This window comes from Schistocerca gregaria, chromosome 7 (genome assembly GCF_023897955.1).
Source record: "Schistocerca gregaria isolate iqSchGreg1 chromosome 7, iqSchGreg1.2, whole genome shotgun sequence".
Taxonomy (NCBI): domain Eukaryota; kingdom Metazoa; phylum Arthropoda; class Insecta; order Orthoptera; family Acrididae; genus Schistocerca; species Schistocerca gregaria.
Window position 1 is genome coordinate 485,734,392 of NC_064926.1, and position 18,179 is coordinate 485,752,570.

Consider the following 18,179-nt stretch of genomic DNA (forward strand, 5'->3'; position numbering starts at 1 on the left):
AAGTCGTAGGGTCACCACTGCCTCACGTGTTCCAACATTTCTACGGAATCCAAACTGATCTTCCCAGAGGTCGGCTTCTATCATTTTTTCCATTCGTCTGTAAAAATTCGAGTTCGTATTTTGCAGCTGTGACTTATTAAACTGATAGTTTGGTAATTTTCACATCTGTCAACACCTTCTTTCTTCACACACAGACGAAAAAATTATGTTGTACAGGGTGTTTCAAAAATGACCGGTATATTTGAAACGGCAATAAAAACTAAACGAGCAGCGATAGAAATACACCGTTTGTTGCAATATGCTTGGGACAACGGTACATTTTCAGGTGGACAAACTTTCGAAATTTCAGTAGTTACAATTTTCAACAACAGATGGCGCTGCAAGTGATGTGAAAGATATAGAAGACAACGCAGTCTGTGAGTGCGCCATTCTGTACGTCGTCTTTCTGCTGTAAGCGTGTGCTGTTCACAACGTGCAAGTGTGCTGTGGACAACATGGTTTATTCCTTAGAACAGAGGATTTTTCTGGTGTTGGAATTCCACCGCCTAGAACACAGTGTTGTTGCAACAAGACGAAGTTTTCAAGGACCGAAAAGCGATACAATAAAGGATCTGTTTGAAAAATTTCAACGGACTGGGAACGTGACGAATGAACGTGCTGGAAAGGTAGGGCGACCGCGTACGGCAACCACAGGGGGCAAAGCGCAGCTAGTGCAGCAGGTGTTCCAACAGCGGCCTCGGGTTTCCGTTCGCCGTGTTGCAGCTGCGGTCCAAATGACGCCAACGTTCACGTATCGTCTCATGCGCCAGAGTTTACACCTCTATCCATACAAAATTCAAACGCGGTAACCCCTCAGCGCCGCTGCCATTGCTGCACGAGAGACATTCGCTAACGATATTGTGCACAGGATTGATGACGGCGATATGCATGTGGGCAGCATTTGGTTTACTGACGAAGCTTATTTTTACCTGAACGGCTTCGTCAATAAACAGAACTGGCGCATATGGGGAACCAAAAAGCCCCATGTTGCAGTCCCATCGTCCCTGCATCCTCAAAAAGTACTGGACTGGGCCGCCATTTCTTCCAAAGGAATCATTGGCCCATTTTTCAGATCCGAAACGATTACTGCATCACGCTATCTGGACATTCTTCGTGAATTTGTGGCGGTACAAACTGCCTTAGACGACACTGCGAACACCTCGTGGTTTATGCAAGATGGTGCCCGGCCACATCGCACGGCCGACGTCTTTAATTCCCTGAATGAGTATTTCGATGATCGTGTGATTGCTTTGGGCTATCCGAAACATACAGGAGGCGGCGTGGATTGGCCTCCCTATTCACCAGACATGAACCCCTGTGACTTCTTTCTGTGGGGACACTTGAAAGACCAGGTGTACCGCCAGAATCCAGAAACAATTGAACAGCTGAAGCAGTACATCTCATCTGCATGTGAAGCCATTCCGCCAGACACGTTGTCAAAGGTTTCGGGTAATTTCATTCAGAGACTACGCCATATTATTGCTACGCATGGTGGATATGTGGAAAATATCGTACTATAGAGTTTCCCAGACCGCAGCGCCATCTGTTGTTGACAATTGTAACTACTGTAATTTCGAAAGTTTGTCTGCCTAAAAATGTACTGTTGTCCCAAGCATATTGCAACATACGGTGCATTTCTATCGCTGCTCGTTTAGTTTGTATTGCCGTTTCAAATATACCGGTCATTTTTGAAACACCCTGTATGAACATGTGTCTGGAAAACCTTTGTTTCTATGTTAAAACTCATTTTTTCCAACTCCTTAATCATGGGAAACACATGGAAACAGAACATTAGAATCATGGGGATCATGCACTGTAGGTGATATTTGGTTACGTTATGCGCCGACAATGTTTCCGCTGGCATTGTTGGTGTCTGGTAAGGCCTCACTTTCTTCCACCCAGGCTCAACGTACAATGTTGTCATAATTTCATAGAGGATGTTCTATCTGATCTTTTAGCAGATGTCTCTTCAGTTGCGCAACAAAACGTGTAGTTCATGCCCAATGGCGCATCTCTTCATTTTAATGTTAATGCACATCGGCTTCTGAGTAACAGATTCCGTGGCAGATGGATAGATAGGGATGGACAATTTGCCAGGCCTCGAAGCTCCCCGGTCCTGAACACACTGCACTTTCACTTGTGGGGCATTTGAAAGCTCCTGTGTATGGAACTCCTGAACGGGATGCTGAGATTCTCCATGCCCTTTATTATGGACGGCTGCGAAACCATACGCAGTACTCCAGGGATACATCAGCGCATCCGAGATTCACCACGACGGCGGGTTGATGTATGTATCAATGCCCACGGACGGCATATTGAACACCTAGTGTGAGAAAGCGTTTCGTGTGGTATGTGGAATCGATCCGTTCGTGTGCGTTTCCTATGATTAATGAGTTTGAGAAAATGAGTTGATAACATGGAAACAAAGCGTTGCCAGACCCACGTTCATATAACGTAATTCCGTGGTCTTTGTGTGAGGAATGTGTCTTGCAATTTGTGCCGTACATTTTTGTTACACCCTGTATAACAGTCATCACATACCAGGCACTAATAGACATTGCACGATCATCAATGGGCACTTCCTTTTTATAAGTAATAACCAATTGTTATTGGCTTCTTCGTCGTTAGCTTACTGCAGTTAATGAGTATTTTGCGCCAGAAGCGCGTTACTTTCATTTATAAAGCGTCTTCAGTGGCCATTTTGGAAATACGGTACTGTATACAGCTCGTGGTCTTGCGGTAGCGTTTCGCTTCCCGCGCTCGGGGTCCCGGGTTCTATTCCCGGCGGGATCAGTGACTTCCCTGCCTCGAGATGACTGGGTGTTGTTGTGTCGTCTTCATCATCATTCATCCCCATTACGGTTGGAGGAAAGCAATGGCAAACCACCTCAGCTACGACCTTGCCTAGTAAGCGGTGCGGGTCTCCCGCAACGCCCCCTACGCTCATCAGAGTATGGAACCTCCTCATACGTACTATTTGTGCATTTTAGCATTTACGCATTAAAAATAAAATTTCTTTATAAAATCGGTACGCAATTTTCTTACAGTGCTTTTGTTGCATATTACATGTTCTGTATTTCCTTGCCGGCCGATGTGGCCTAGCGGTTCTAGGCGCTTCAGTCTGGAACCGCGCGACCGCTACGGTCGCAGGTTCGAGTCCTGCCTCGGGCATGGATGTGTGTGATGTCCATAGGTTAGTTAGGTGTAAGTAGTTCTAAGTTCTAGGGCCCTGAAGACCTCAGATGTTAAGTCCCATAGCGCTCAGAGCCATTTGTATTTCCTTCCTTCTCAGCAGAGGTTCGGCTGCACATTCACGTTTGCAAATTTTTATCTTTTTCTTATGTTTCATTTATGCTTCTTGCACTTCATTTGATTTTTGTAAACTAAACAAAAGGAACAGCTCTGCAGTTTTCACGCATTTGGTGTTCAGCACAGTGTTTATATGGAAAACCTATTTCTCTACATAACCTCCGTTCAATACAACGACCTTACGCCACCCTACTGGAAAGTCCTGTATGTCTACGTGGTACCACTCTACTGGTTTCCGTTGCAGCCAACGTCTTGCTGCGTCAATAACTTCCCCACCAAACACGTTCTGCTTCCTGCGGATTGCATCCTTTATCGAGCCAAACAGACGGAAGGTACGAGATCCGGGCTGTAGTGTGGTTGGGGAAGATCAATCCAATGGAGTTTGCGAACCCCTCCTCGGACTCGCAGACTTTTGTGAAGCCTTGCGTCGTCATGGAGAAGGAGAAGTCCGTTTGCATTTTTGTGGCTACTAACACGCTGAAGTCGTGTCTTCAATTTTCTGAGGGTAGCACAATACACTTCAGAGCTGATCGTTGCACCGTGAGGAAGGACGCCAAAAACAGTAACCCGTTTAGACTCCCGGAAGACTTTACAAGCTGAAGGCTCGGCTTTGAACTTTTTCTTCAAAGGAGAGGTGGTGTGGCGCCAGTCCATGGATTGCTGTTTTGTTTCCGGTTCGGAAAGACGAACACATGTTTCATCGCCTGAGACGATGTTAAAAAAATGGTTCAAATGGCTCTGAGCACTATGGGACTCAACTGCTGCGGTCATCAGTCCCCTAGAACTTAGAACTACTTAAACCTAACTAACCTAAGGACATCACACACATCCATGCCCGAGGCAGGATTCGAACCTGCGACTGTAGCAGCCGCACGGTTCCGGACTGCGCGCCTAGAACCACGGGACCACCGCGGCCGGCGAGACGATGTTCGACAAAAACTTGTCACGATCAGCCTCGTAACGTGCAAGCAGTTCCGCACAGATGGTCCTTCGTTATTCTTTATGGACTATTGCTAGGCGACGAGAAATCAATCGGGCACATACCTTTGAGTACGCCAACTGGCGGACAAATGTTTCAGTACTACCAACAGAGGCGAGCAGTTGAGCAGTGAGGTGTTTGACTGCAATCGTTCGATCACATCGAAGGAAAGTGCAGTCACATTCCAACACTGGAAGAGTTACAGCTGTGTGCGGCTGGCCGGCACGCGGAAGATTGGACAGGTTTCCGCGACCTTGTTGAGATGATGAAAGACGCCTCCCCCAACGACACACGTGTTTTTGTTCACTGCCAGGTCTCCGTAGACATTCTACAAGCGACTATGAATATCGGCTATGATCTGGTTTTCCACCAGAAGAAACTCAATAGTAGTTTTCTGCTTGAAACGCACCTCCGTTGCAGACGCCAATTTGAAGGCTACGTATAGTGCGCCATATATCGGAACTTCATCAAACTATTGGGGCTAAAGCAGAAATATTCCACGATGTCCCACAACAAAGTCCGCATTTTTCTTTTCAACCGAAATTGCCCGATAAAAAAATATGTTGCATTACTTACCTAACTCACCTCGTAAATTAGAGAAGATGTGTTATATGTTCATCAGAGATGTGACTGGAGTGGATGGAGGAGAGTGAGCAGGGGGGTTGGGGCGGGTGGGGGGGGGAGGGGAAGCAGGGGGAGGCGAGAATAGTGGTATCATACCTAAGTGGTTTACTAACTTTCAAGTATATATGGCTTGACAGGATGGTCTGATCATTTAAGAGTTATTTCTCTTCTGTTACGGCTTTATGAATGTGATAGCCTTTTTTAAGGGCAGAATGTATTTTCTGTTCTTTATCACTACGATTTCCATGTGTGTGTCAGGTAGTAATTTTTGGGCTGTTGTTGGTATTAGTGCTCATCCAAAGGTGAATAGCTTGTCCTGTACTTCCATGGTCTTAACATGATCTTTGTATCTGGACTCAAATTTTCTTCTGGTTTGTCCTAAATATCTTTCATCACAAGGCAACATTTTAATATTTCTGATACGGGTCTTTTTATGTAGCTTTTGGAACGTATTTTTGAATAGAATTGTTGGTTTGGTGAGAAGCTATTATTTCTTGTTTTCTGAAATTAATACGTATTCTCTGTGTGTATATGGTTGGTTGATCTGGGGAAGGGACCAAACAGCGAGGTCATCGGTTCCTTCGGATTAGGGATGGATGAGGAAGGAAGACGGCTGTGCCCTGTTAAAGGAACTTTCCCGGCATTTTTCCCTGAATCGATTTAGGGAAACCTAAATCAGGATGGCCAGACGTGCGTTTGAATCGTCGTCCTCCCGAACGTGAGTCCAGTATGCTAAACACTGCGCCACCTAGCTCGGTCTGTGGTTGTTGTTGTACGTCATTGTATACCGTCTTTTTGTTTTCCATTTCTTTCTCATGTGTTGTTCCTGTTTCTTGCATCTCGTGTGTGTGTTTGTGTGGGGTTTTGTCCTTGTGTTGGTGATGGCTGGGTGCTTCCTTTCTGTGCCTTGATTTTATTGTTCAGGTTTGTTCTCTGTTTCCTTTGTATCCACTGTTCGTGACTGTTTATGCTATGGTATTCATTTCCTTTTGGTAGACGCAGACAACTCGTTTGGATACCTTTAAGCTTCGCTATGTATATTGTTTGGACAATTTTAAAATATTTCATTTTTGCTTCTAATCACGTGAGGCTGGAAAGCAAACAGTTGTGTATGTGTGGATTTTTGATAGAAATGTGCAATACCTGCGAGATACAGTTTGCAAAATGCTCATGTTTTATATCTAACAGTGTCCATGGTGGAGTCCAACACTGTGTAAGGTTGATGTCTCGTTGCCATCTGGAGCATTACCTGTCGCAAAAGCACTGAAGGATAGGATGGGCTGTTTGAGATCGCAAAACTGGGTTGATTTCAGCGAAATATCAGGAGGCTCGGAGTGGGCTAGTAGGGTGAGGGTGACGAAAATGATTTCCAGTTGAGAATACTTGGCAGAGGAATTTCAGTACTGGCTTTGGCTAACAACCATGGGCATTCATCCGGTAGTCTCGGTCGTAGCCGATGGTTGGAAGAACTTTTGTTTTGTTGCCAGAACAATATGTCCCAAACAAAAATGTGAAGGCGTAGTGTTATGGCAAGAAGAAAGGAATAAACGTGAGATAGTGTTAATACGTTCATCCTTCTTTACCTCCTCTGCATTACTGCAGATGAAGTGTCACTGAGCACATTTGTGCTGTGCATGCAGCACACGTGAGATGCCTAGTTGTTGCCATTGCCCTGTGTGGAATACATAAGTTCTTGTACACTTCACTAACCTGCTGTCTTCATGATGATGATGTTCCCAGCGCAGAAAACAGCACGCAGGTCGTGGATTGTTTTTCTTGAGGCTGAAATTAGCTTCGCAAGGAACTGCTGCTACGAATAAACTATAACTCATTTGGGATGCCACTCGCGTTTTTATTTATATAGACACGAGAAACTATTCTTGATCACAACGTATTGAACATATCTTTCCACAGGCATTATATCTGGTTAAAATAACATGAAATACATCCTGCCACAGACAACATGTCTGTCTACTGGAACGGTCAGAACTGTAGAGCCGGACTGCCCGAGACACTTTGCGCGCCAAGCCAGCAAGGCGTGACCCGAACGCCACCGAAGAGCATATGCAGTAATATCGATAGTCTTTTGTTTTTATTAATATTCTGATTTTAATAATTTTGAAATGACTGATTGATAGCTGGCTGTTGAGAGATGTTTATTTAAAAAAATTAAGTAATTTGGATGAAGGTTTAAGTAATAATAGCAACTAAAGTTTAACGTTTTGGCGCCCTACCACCGAACACAGCAGCCAATCACAGAGCAACAGCATCATGCAGGCGGTCTTTATCACGGGAATGGTACCGAATCTAACATCTGTCACCGGTACCTCATCTCACATTGCGTTATCTCTATGCTTCTTGCATCTCCACTGCCCTGGGAATAGCTTCCTGGAGCCTAATATGATGGCTGAATAAGCCAGAAATATTACAGTGTGTGTATCGCGAAATAACGAATCATACACTGACAATAACTGTTTCCATTTCGCATTGCACAGGTTAAGGACTGGTCGTAACGGAATAGCTCTTGTGACGTATACCTGACGTGGATGACCGTTTAACCTTCACCCACAAAGCAGGCAGCGATGTTTGATAGCCCACTGGCACTGCACCTACTGCAAACACGCCGAATCAACACGACATGCTCAAAGGCACCGCGGGCGCCAGCAGCACGGCGACCCAACTCCTGCGAATGTCATGCCGTGCCATCTGTCGGCTCCGGCGTGGATGCACTCAGCGCCGTTGATAACGCAGCGCACTGTCTTACCGATTACGCTCCTGGTGCGCCCCGTGGCAGTGTCGGGAATCAGCGGCATCCTGCAGCTGGAAGCTCACCAACTACTCGTTCGTTATTCGTAATTAGTAAAACAGGAAGACAGAAAGTGAACGGTCTAGTTCGCTTCAAATATTTCAAAAAATAGCATGTTAGGGTACCCGTGTTGTGAGTCATTTGTCCGGTCGAGTTTTTACTCGACGTGTAACTGTTTACTTCCTATGCATAATCTTTCACTGTCGAGTCTTTTTAGGTGCTCATTACCCACGGGCCTGAGAGTTTTTAATTTTTTTCTCTTCGAGTTTGCTTGCTATCTTCTTTCTGTGAAATAAAAGCTGTAAAGTTTCTACAAAGATGCAAATAAAATGGCTCTGAGCACTATGGGACTTAACATCTATGGTCATCATTCCCCTAGAACTACTTAAACCTAACTAACCTAAGGACATCACACAACACCCAGTCATCACGAGGCAGAGAAAATCCCTGACCCCGAAGGGGAATCCAACCCGGGCGCGGGAAGCGAGAACGCTACCGCACGACCACGAGATGTGGACTACAAAGATGATATTTCTTTACTTTGTTCAGTAGTATCACAGAGATTGGAGCCTGACAATACGTAAATGAGATATTTGTTGTGTTCACTTTTTCCTCCTTCTCGTCTCCCTTCTTCTTTTTTTAGGTACAAAATCTTCTTGTAGCCCACCCTCCCACCGAAATTTACACACCATCAACTTGTAACAACAGCACTTCACGTTATGAGTAATTTTCAGTTGTTTGGTAACAATGTTTTCCTTGCTTACTGTGTATTAATACTCTACTTCAATATTTATAAATTTTGTGATGAATATGAACAATTTTTACACCTAATACGTAACATGTGAACATACTGTATGGTTTACCAGGTCATGTCTAGGGTCGATAATTAGACCTGCAGCAACAGAATAGGAAAGGCTGGAGCGTAGTTCATCTCTGTTAAGGAAGCAAAAGCGTGCAAATTGCAAAGCCGTAAGGCGCAAGGAGGGCACACCAACTGAGGAAAAAGCACCAGTCAGTTATCAGTCATCATTGTGAGCCCATCCTGAAATAGTTACAAAGCAAATGTCTACACAGTAACAAGGAATTATTGCCTCAACAGTTGTTGGCTCCGCTCATAAATATGCGAAATGTTTAAACGATGCTCTATGGCAACTGTTAATTAGAAGAAGGAACATGTGTGAAACATGTAAACGCTGACGCTACAACCTCGCAACTTTCGGAATCACCGTGCAGTGATTCAATATGTAACTTCCAGCCAATGTACTACTTTGCTTACTATTGTAAAACTAATGGGGCCGTATTTCTTTTGAGTTCTATGACAGGTTACTGGATCGAATCCTAGAATTTACCTTAGTGTCATGATTAGAAAGAAAAGAACTGTCTTATTTTCTTAATAAAAAAGTCAGAGATTTGTGTCGTCTTGAAAAACAATTTACCGATACTTGAGAAACGTTCAAAATTGGGATGTTGCGCATCGTACTAATAAAATTTGAATTTTACTCAAATTCAACCATTAATCTACATATAACCTTATTTTGACAGTAACATCCAAGAAAAATTCGTGATAAATGTAAAATATCTACATCTCTACTCTGCAAACCACTTTGAGGTGCATGGCAGAGGGTACGTCCCATTGTGTCAATTGTTAGAACAGCTTCTGAGCGTGCAGTAATTATACTAATCTTATCCTAACGATCCCTATGTGAACGATACGTATATTCCTAGAGTAGTCATTTAAAGCCGGTTCTTGATACTTTGTTAATAGACTTTCTCGGGATAGTTTACGTCTTCAAGAGTCTTCCAGTTCAGTTCCTTCAGTACCTTTGTGATACTCACTCACAGATTAAAGAAACCTGTGACCATTCGTGCTGCTCTTCTCTGTAAGCGTTCAATACTACCATTTGGTACGGGTCCCACACAACTGGGCAATATTCTAGAACTGCTCTCACCAGTGATTTGTGAGCAATAACCCTTGCAGACTAATTGCACTTCCCCAGTATTCTACCAATAAACCGAAGTCTACCACTATCTTTACCAACTACAGGGGAGGAGAAAAATATGGAAACAGCACAAATACAACACATTACAGTGCCCAATATGGTGTAGGAAAACCCTTGGCATTCACAACAGCTTCCAGTCCTCTGGAAATAGATAATTACAGGTCCTGCATGATTTTCAAGGTAATCTTTAGCAGTTTTTTCTGCAAAATAGTGGCATCTTCAAGTAACGATGATGGAGGTGGGTAGCAACCATACGACTTTCTCTCCAAGGTAGACCTCAAAGGTTCAATACTATTGAGATCTGTTGACAGTGGTAGCCAGGGCAGATGCGAAAATTCATCCACTTGTTCACAAAACCAGTCCTCGACGATTTGAGCAGTGGCTCTATCGTCTTGGAAAACCAGAATCACTGTTAGAGAAGATACATTGTACCATGGAGTGGACCTGATCAGCCGATGTGGTCACATAGTCCTCGGCAGCTATGTAATCTTGCGGAGTAGCAATGAAGCCCACGGAATACCAAGATATGACTGCCCAAATAATCACAGAACACACAACATATTTCACACTTGGAACGTGAACTCGGCCAGAAGTTGTAAACGGTGTGAAACAAGACTCATCCGACGAAATCTCTTTATTCTACTGCTCCATAGTCGAGGATTTATAGCTTCGGCACCAAATCATCTTATGAAGGGAACTGGCTTCACTTATACACTACTGGCCACTAAAATTGCTACACCAAGAAGAAATGCAGATTCATGGTACAAATATATTATACTGGAACTGACATGTGATTACATTTTCAAGCAATTTGGGTGCATAGATCCTGGGAAATCAGTACCCAGAACAACCAAATCTGACCGTAATAACGGCCTTGATACGCTTGGGCATTGAGTCAAACAGAGCTTGGATGGCGTGTACAGGTACAGCTGCCCATTCAGCTTCAACACGATAGCAGAGTTCATCAAGAGTAGTGACTGGCGTATTGTGACGAGCCAGTTGCTCGGCCACCATTGACCAGACGTTTTCAATTGGTGAGAGATCTGGAGAATGTGCTGGCCAGGGCAGCAGTCGAACATTTTCTGTATCCAGAAAGGCCCGTACCGGACCTGCAACATGCATTCGTGTCTTGTCCTGCTGAAATTTAGGGCTTCGCAGGGAACGAATGAAGAGTACAGCCACGGGTCGTAACACATCTGAAATGTAAGGTCCACTGTTCAAAGTGCCGTCATTGCGAACAAGAGGTGACCGAGACTTGTAACCAATGGCACCCCATACCATCACGCCGGGTGATACGCCAGCATGGCGATGACGAATACACGCTTCCATTGTGCATTCACCGCGATGTCGCCAAACACGGATGCGACCATCTTGATACTGTAAACAAAACCTGGATTCAACCGAAAAAATGACGTTTTGACATTCGTGCACCCAGGTTCGTCGTTCAGTACACCATCTAAGGCGCTCCTGTCTGTGATGCAGCATCAAGGATAACCGCAGCCACGGTCTCCGAGCTGATTGTCCATGCTACTGCAAACATCGTCGAACTGTTCGCACAGATGGCTGTTGTCTTGCAAACGTCCCCATCTGCTGACTCAGGGATCGAGGCGTGGCTGCACGATCCGTTACAGCCATGCGGATAAGATGCCTGTCATGTCGACTGCTACTGATACGAGGCCGTCGGGATCCAGCACGGCGTTCGGTATTACCATCCTGAACCCACCGATTCCATATGCTGCTAACAGTCTTTGTATCTCGACCAACGCGAGCAGCAATGTCGCGATACGATAAACCACAATCGCGATAGGCTACAATCCGACCTTTATCAAAGTCGGAGACGTGATGTGTACGCTTTTCTCCTCCTTACACGAGTCATCACAACAACGTTTCACCAGGCAACGCAGGTTCAAATGGTTCAAATGGCTCTGGGCACTATGGGACTCAACTGCTGTGGTCATCAGTCCCCTAGAACTTAGAACTACTTAAACCTAACTAACCTAAGGACATCACACACATCCATGCCCGAGGCAGGATTCGAACCTGCGACCGTAGCAGTCGCACGATTCCGGACTGCGCGCCTAGAACCGCGAGACCACCGCGGCCGGCGGCAACGCAGGTCAACTGCTGTTTGTGTATGAGAAATCGGTTGGAAACTTTCCTCATGTCAGCACGTTGTAGGTGTCGCCACCGACGCCAACCTTGTGTGAATGCTCTGAAAAGTTAATCATTTACATATCACAGAATCTTCTTCCTGTCGTTTAAATTTTGCGTCTGTAGCACGTCACCTTCGTGGTGTAGCAATTTTAATGGCCAGTAGTGTATGTGGTTTTGGAATTCCATCTCCCCTGCAATTCCCAGGGCTCCAGCTATTATTCTGATTACACGCTTTTGTGTAATGCATACTACTTCCTTAGTGATGAATTGCGCCAACGCATGATGCATACGAAAGCAGTGAATGAAAATCAGTATAATAAGGAAATTTATTTGCTTGTTTATCACCAAAATTTGTAATAATCCTAACATCATAAGTAGCTGAACTCAAACGTTTCAGCAGATCATCCACGTATTTCTTCCAATTCAATCTCTCATCAATGCATACACCCAAAAATTTGGAATATTCTGCCTTAGGTACAGAATGCAATTCAAACTCTAGATTAAATAGAGATGTAGGGTCATTTACTGTTCACAACTGTATGTACTATGTTTTATTAAAATTTAATATGAGTCCATTATTTACAATTTCTTCAACTAGTTGTTGTTTGCTGGGTGTGATTACTGTACTTGTATCATCAGCAAAAAGAAATGGCTTCGCATCTTCGTGAATACAGAGTGACACATTAAGAACAACAAAGGACCCAAGATTGAACCTTGTGGGACCCCATTCGCTGCTGATTTTTCTGTATTATACGTACAGTTTATTCCAACCTTCTGTAATCTTCCAGTTAAATATGAACTAACCATTTGTGCACTGTCCCACTTATGCCACAATACTTAAAGTTATGTACAAAAATTCCATGATTTACACATTAAAAGTCTTTGAGAGATCACAGAAAACCCTAATTGGCGATCGTCATTTATTCAGAGCATTTAGTATTCTATCAGTGAAAGCACATATCGCATTTTCTGTGGAGAAGCCTCTCTGAAAACCAAACTGGCATTTTGTTAGTACTTCATTTTTACAAATATACAGGGTGAGTCACCTAACATTACCGCTGGATATATCTCGTAAACCACATCAAATACTGACGAATCGATTCCACAGACCGAGTGTGAGGAGAGGGGCTAGTGTAATTGGTTAATGCAAACCATAATAAAATGCACGGAAGTATGTTTTTTAGCACAAACCTTCGTTTTTTAAAAAATGGACCCCGTTAGTTTTGTTAGCACATCTCAACTTATAAACAAATACGTAATCAGTGCCGTTTGTTGCATTGTAAAATGTTAACTACATCCGGAGATATTGTAACCTAAATTTGACGCTTTAATACCACTCCTACACTGTTCGATCGTGTGTATCCAAAGGGAACGCTGATGGACCTTAGGTACACAAGAGACTGAAGAGACTGGAACAGCACATTACGTCCACATGCTAACACCTTTTTATTGGTCTTTTTCACTGACGCACATGTACATAACCATGAGGGGTGAGGTACACGTAAACACGTGATTTCCATTTTCAATTACGGAGTGGAATAGTGTGTGTCCCGACATGTCCGGCCAATAGATGTTCAATGTGGTGACCATCATTTGCTGCACACAATTGCAATCTCTGGCGTAATGAATGTCGTACACGCCGCAGTACATCTGGTCTAATGTCGCCGCAGGCTGCCACAATGCGTTGTTTCATATCCTCTGGGGTTGTAGGAACATGACGGTCACTTTCTCCTTTAACGTACCCCCCAGAAAGAAGTCCAGAGGTGTAAGATCAGGAGAACGGGCTGGCCAATTTATGCGTCCTCCACGTCCTATGAAACGCCGGTCGAACATCCTGTCAAGGGTCAGCCTAGTGTTAATTGCGGAATGTGCAGGTGCACCATCATGCTGATACCACATACGTCGACGCGTTTCCAGTGGGACATTTTCGAGCAACGTTGGCAGATCATTCTGTAGAAACGCGATGTATGTTGCAGCTGTTTGCCCGCCTGCAATGAAGTGAGGACCAATGAGGTGGTCGCCCATGATTCCGCACCATACATTTACATTCCACGGTCGCTGTCGCTCTACCTGTCTGAGCCAGCGAGGATTGTCCACGGACCAGTAATGCATGTTCCGTAGATTCACTGCCCCGTGGTTTGTGAAACCCGCTTCATCGGTAAACAGGTAGAACCGCAACGCATTCTCTGTTAATGCCCATTGACAGAATTGCACTCGAGGATTAAAGTCATCACCATGTAATTGCTGATGTAACGAAACATGAAACGGGTGAAAGCGATGACAATGCAGTGTGCGCATGACACTACTTTGACTCAGTCCACCAGCTCTGGCAATGTCCCGTGTACTCATGTGTGGGTTCATGGCAACAGCAGCTAACACACCAACTGCACCCGCTTCTCCTGTGACGGGCCTGTTACGGACCCGTTTGCCTGCTACGACCATACCTGTTGCATACAGTTGGCGGTAGATGTTTTGCAATGTGCTGCACGTTGGATGCTCTCTGTCCGGGTACCGTTCTGCATACACCCTGTAGGCTTCAGCTGCATTTCGTCGACACTCGCCATATATGAGTATCATCTCCGCCTTTTCAGAGTTCGAATACACCATAGTCACAGTTCCTACAACAATACACTATCACAGACGTCTGGTAACACGGTGTACTACAGTTGGTCTGCGTGCGGAGACGAATGTAGAATAACAATAGCAGGAAGCGCTACATGCGGACACTGCGACAGCTAGACCAAACCACAACAGTGCACTACAGCCACACTCGTAAACACGGTCGTCATCGTAAACATGTCCCTGCAGTTGCTGCTCGCCGACCGTGGCCCGTGTTTGTTACAACACGCAACTGAACGTCGGAGGTTTCAAGCGTCAACTTTAGGTTACAATATCTCCGGATGTAATTAACATTTTACAATGCAACAAACGGCACTGAATACGTATTTTTTTATATGTTCAGATGTGCTAACAAAACTAACGTGGTTCCATTTTTAAAAAACGTAGGTTTGTGTTAAAAAACATACTTCCGTGCATTTTTGTATGGGTTGTATTAAACAATTGCACTAGCCACTCTCCTCACGTTCGTTCTATGGAATCGGTTCGTCAGTCTTTGATGTGGTTTACGAAATGTATCCAGCGGTAACGTTAGGTGACTCACCCTGTATGACACTATTCTTGAACACATTACTTTTTCAAGAATTTGGGACAGAACTGTCAAACGTGAGATTGGGCTGAAGCTGTTGGCATCAGACGTCTGCCCCATTTTGTGATATGGGTTAACGATAGCATATTTCAATCTATAAGGAAAGATGCCCTCTTTTCACGAGTTATTACATATGTGGCTGAGGATCCTACTTATCTGTTGAGAACCATCAATTCAATGCAGGCTTTTACTTTTTAGTGAGTTTACTACTTTCCTAACTTCAGAAGGAGAGTTGGGTGGAATTTCAATTTTATCGAATTGCGTAAGTATTGCCTCTCCCATATACAGCTTTGCCTTTTCTAATGAACATCTGGATCCTATTTTGTCCGCTACATTTAAAAATGATTATTAAAAATATTTGCAGCCTCTGATGTTTTGTTTCATCAGTTTGATGGTAAAACTCTCTTCCGGTGCTTTTGGTTGCACTGTTTCCCTTTCAACATTATTTCAAATTGTGGTAATTTTATTATCAGGGTTGCTAATCTCAGACATAATACATATTTCTATACTTTTCAATAACATTCTTTAATATAGTACAGTAATTTATATAATATGTGATAGTTTCTGTGTCATAACTCTTTTTTTGCTATTAGGTACATTTCTGTTTTGCAGTTAGAAGATATTTATAGCCGTTTAGTAAATCATGGATTTTTACATGGTATCTTACAATTGTATTTTACTGTTTTCTTAGGGAAACCGTTTTCAAAGATAATCATAAATGTATCACGAAATAAGTAATATTTTAAATGATCATCAGGTTCCTTGTACATCTCAGCACAGCCTAACTGCTACAAGCTTTCCCTAAAATTTTCAGTCATCAAATCGTTCATTCATCACACCATTTTGGAGGAATGTTTTGCATTACTGTATGGAGCTATGTCATATAGTGTAACCAGCTGTGCACCATGACCAGAAAGACAATACCTAACAGGATAAATGTTTATTTGATTAAATTTGTCTTTGTCTATGAATATATTATCTATCAGTGTGCCGCTTTCCTATACTACCTACGTAGGAAAATTAATAACTGATGTTAAATTGAAATAACTGAAAAATACTTAAAGATCATTCCTCCTGTCAGACCCTTTCAGACAATGTACACTGAAATTAGGACAAATAATAATTTGCCTCCCTCTGCTTGATAGATAGCACAAGGAATCAAAGTTTTTCAGAAAGAGTTAAAAATTTCCCAGTGGGTACCTACACACAGTTAGAATTATAAAATTACCATTATTTAATTTAAGCCTATAGGTACATGCTTCTGTATGTTGCTCTGCACAGAATTCTTTAGTTTCTCAATGTTTCACTCTACGATAACTTTTAACACATATGACAACTCATCCTTGTTCCATATTGTCTCTACATACATGTGCTGAAAACATATCCACTTATATCTATGTTTCTGTATCTATGACTATATGGTGTCCAGACAGGTATAGTGCATCTGTTGAATTCTTTGTTTATAAATCTTCCAAACAAACAAGATGTTTATCTACCTTGTTTCTTAGTCCTCTTACATTCTGTTGCAATACACTAACATCATTTTTCACTGTACTTTTATAAGAATCTTGTGATATTTTAACATCTTTAATTTTGCCTGTCACAATTTCTGATTATGCTTGATTCCTTTCAATGTTGTATCATTGGTCGTAGCCTAAAAAAGAGGTACTCCCATGAGTTTCAGTGCCTATCCTTATGTATTTTGCCATTTTTCGATATCTTCCGTCAGTCATATCTGGGGAGGACATCATATCACGCAGCGATGCTGTAGAGTAGAACGTACAAGAGTAGTGTAGTTCTGTTTAGTGCGTTAGTTGCATCTTATAAACGTTCTGTCCACAAAAAGGAGTCTTTGATTCCCCATCCCCACAATGTTTTCTATGTAATGCTTCCATTTTATAGTTCGTAAAGGTAATCGTTAGGTATTTAGTTGTATCAACAACTCGCAATTTGTGTTGATTGTCGTGGAGCCGAAAAATAACGAATTCTTTTTGGTGCTCGTTTGCATTATGTCACACTTTTTCTTCTTGAGGATTAACTGCCTCTTTCGCACCCAAATTATTTTGTAAATCATACTGATCACCTGATGATTTAACTAGACGGTAAACGACAGCATCATATGCAGACAATCTAGAAGAGCTGTTCACATTCTTCCAAATCGCTTGTATAGATTAGAAACAGCAGATGACATACAACACTTCCTTGGGAAACGCCAAGGTACCACTTTTGTTTTAATCGACGATACCGTCAATTACTACGAAATGTGTCGATTCCGACAGGAAATTAGGACTCCAGCGTCCGACGGAGACGATGCTCCATAGACATGAATTTGATTAGCAGCCGCTTGTGAAGAGCCGTATCAAAACACTTCTGAAAAATCTAACAATATGGAGTCAGTTTGAGATCCCCTGTCGATAGCACTCATTACTTCATGCGAATAAAGAGCTAGCTGTGTTTCACAAGAACGATTTTTTCTGAATCAGTGCAGACTATGGGCCAATAGATTATTTTGTTCTAGGTATTTCATAATGTTCGAAATAGTATATGTTACAGAATCTTACTGCACATTGATGTCAGTGAAACGCGTCTACAATGCAGCGGACTACTTTATTTCCTTTCTTGTGTAGTTTTGTGACCTGTGCAACCTTCCAGTCGCTAGATCTAGAGCTGAAACAGAATGCAATTATCTACCTGTATTCATTTAACGTCAGTTCACTTCGATCTCTTAGGGTTTCCCTGATTTCCCTAAATCGCTTCAGCAAGTACCAGGATGGTTCATTTGAAAAGGCACGATGGAATTCCTTCCCCATCCTGCCCTAACCAGAACTCGTGCTCCGTCTATAATAACCTCGTTGAAGACGGGACGTTAAACACTAATCTCCTCCTCCTCCTCCTCAGTTCGATTCCCACTAGTGTTTGAGCCATTGTTGGTGGCAGAGGTGGCAGCTGGGTCTTCGAGAATTTCGTACCTTATATACCCCCAGATCACCTACAAATTAAGCCACATACCAGAACGATAGTATATAAACGAAACTACAGTGTTTGATAATCGCTAAGGAATAG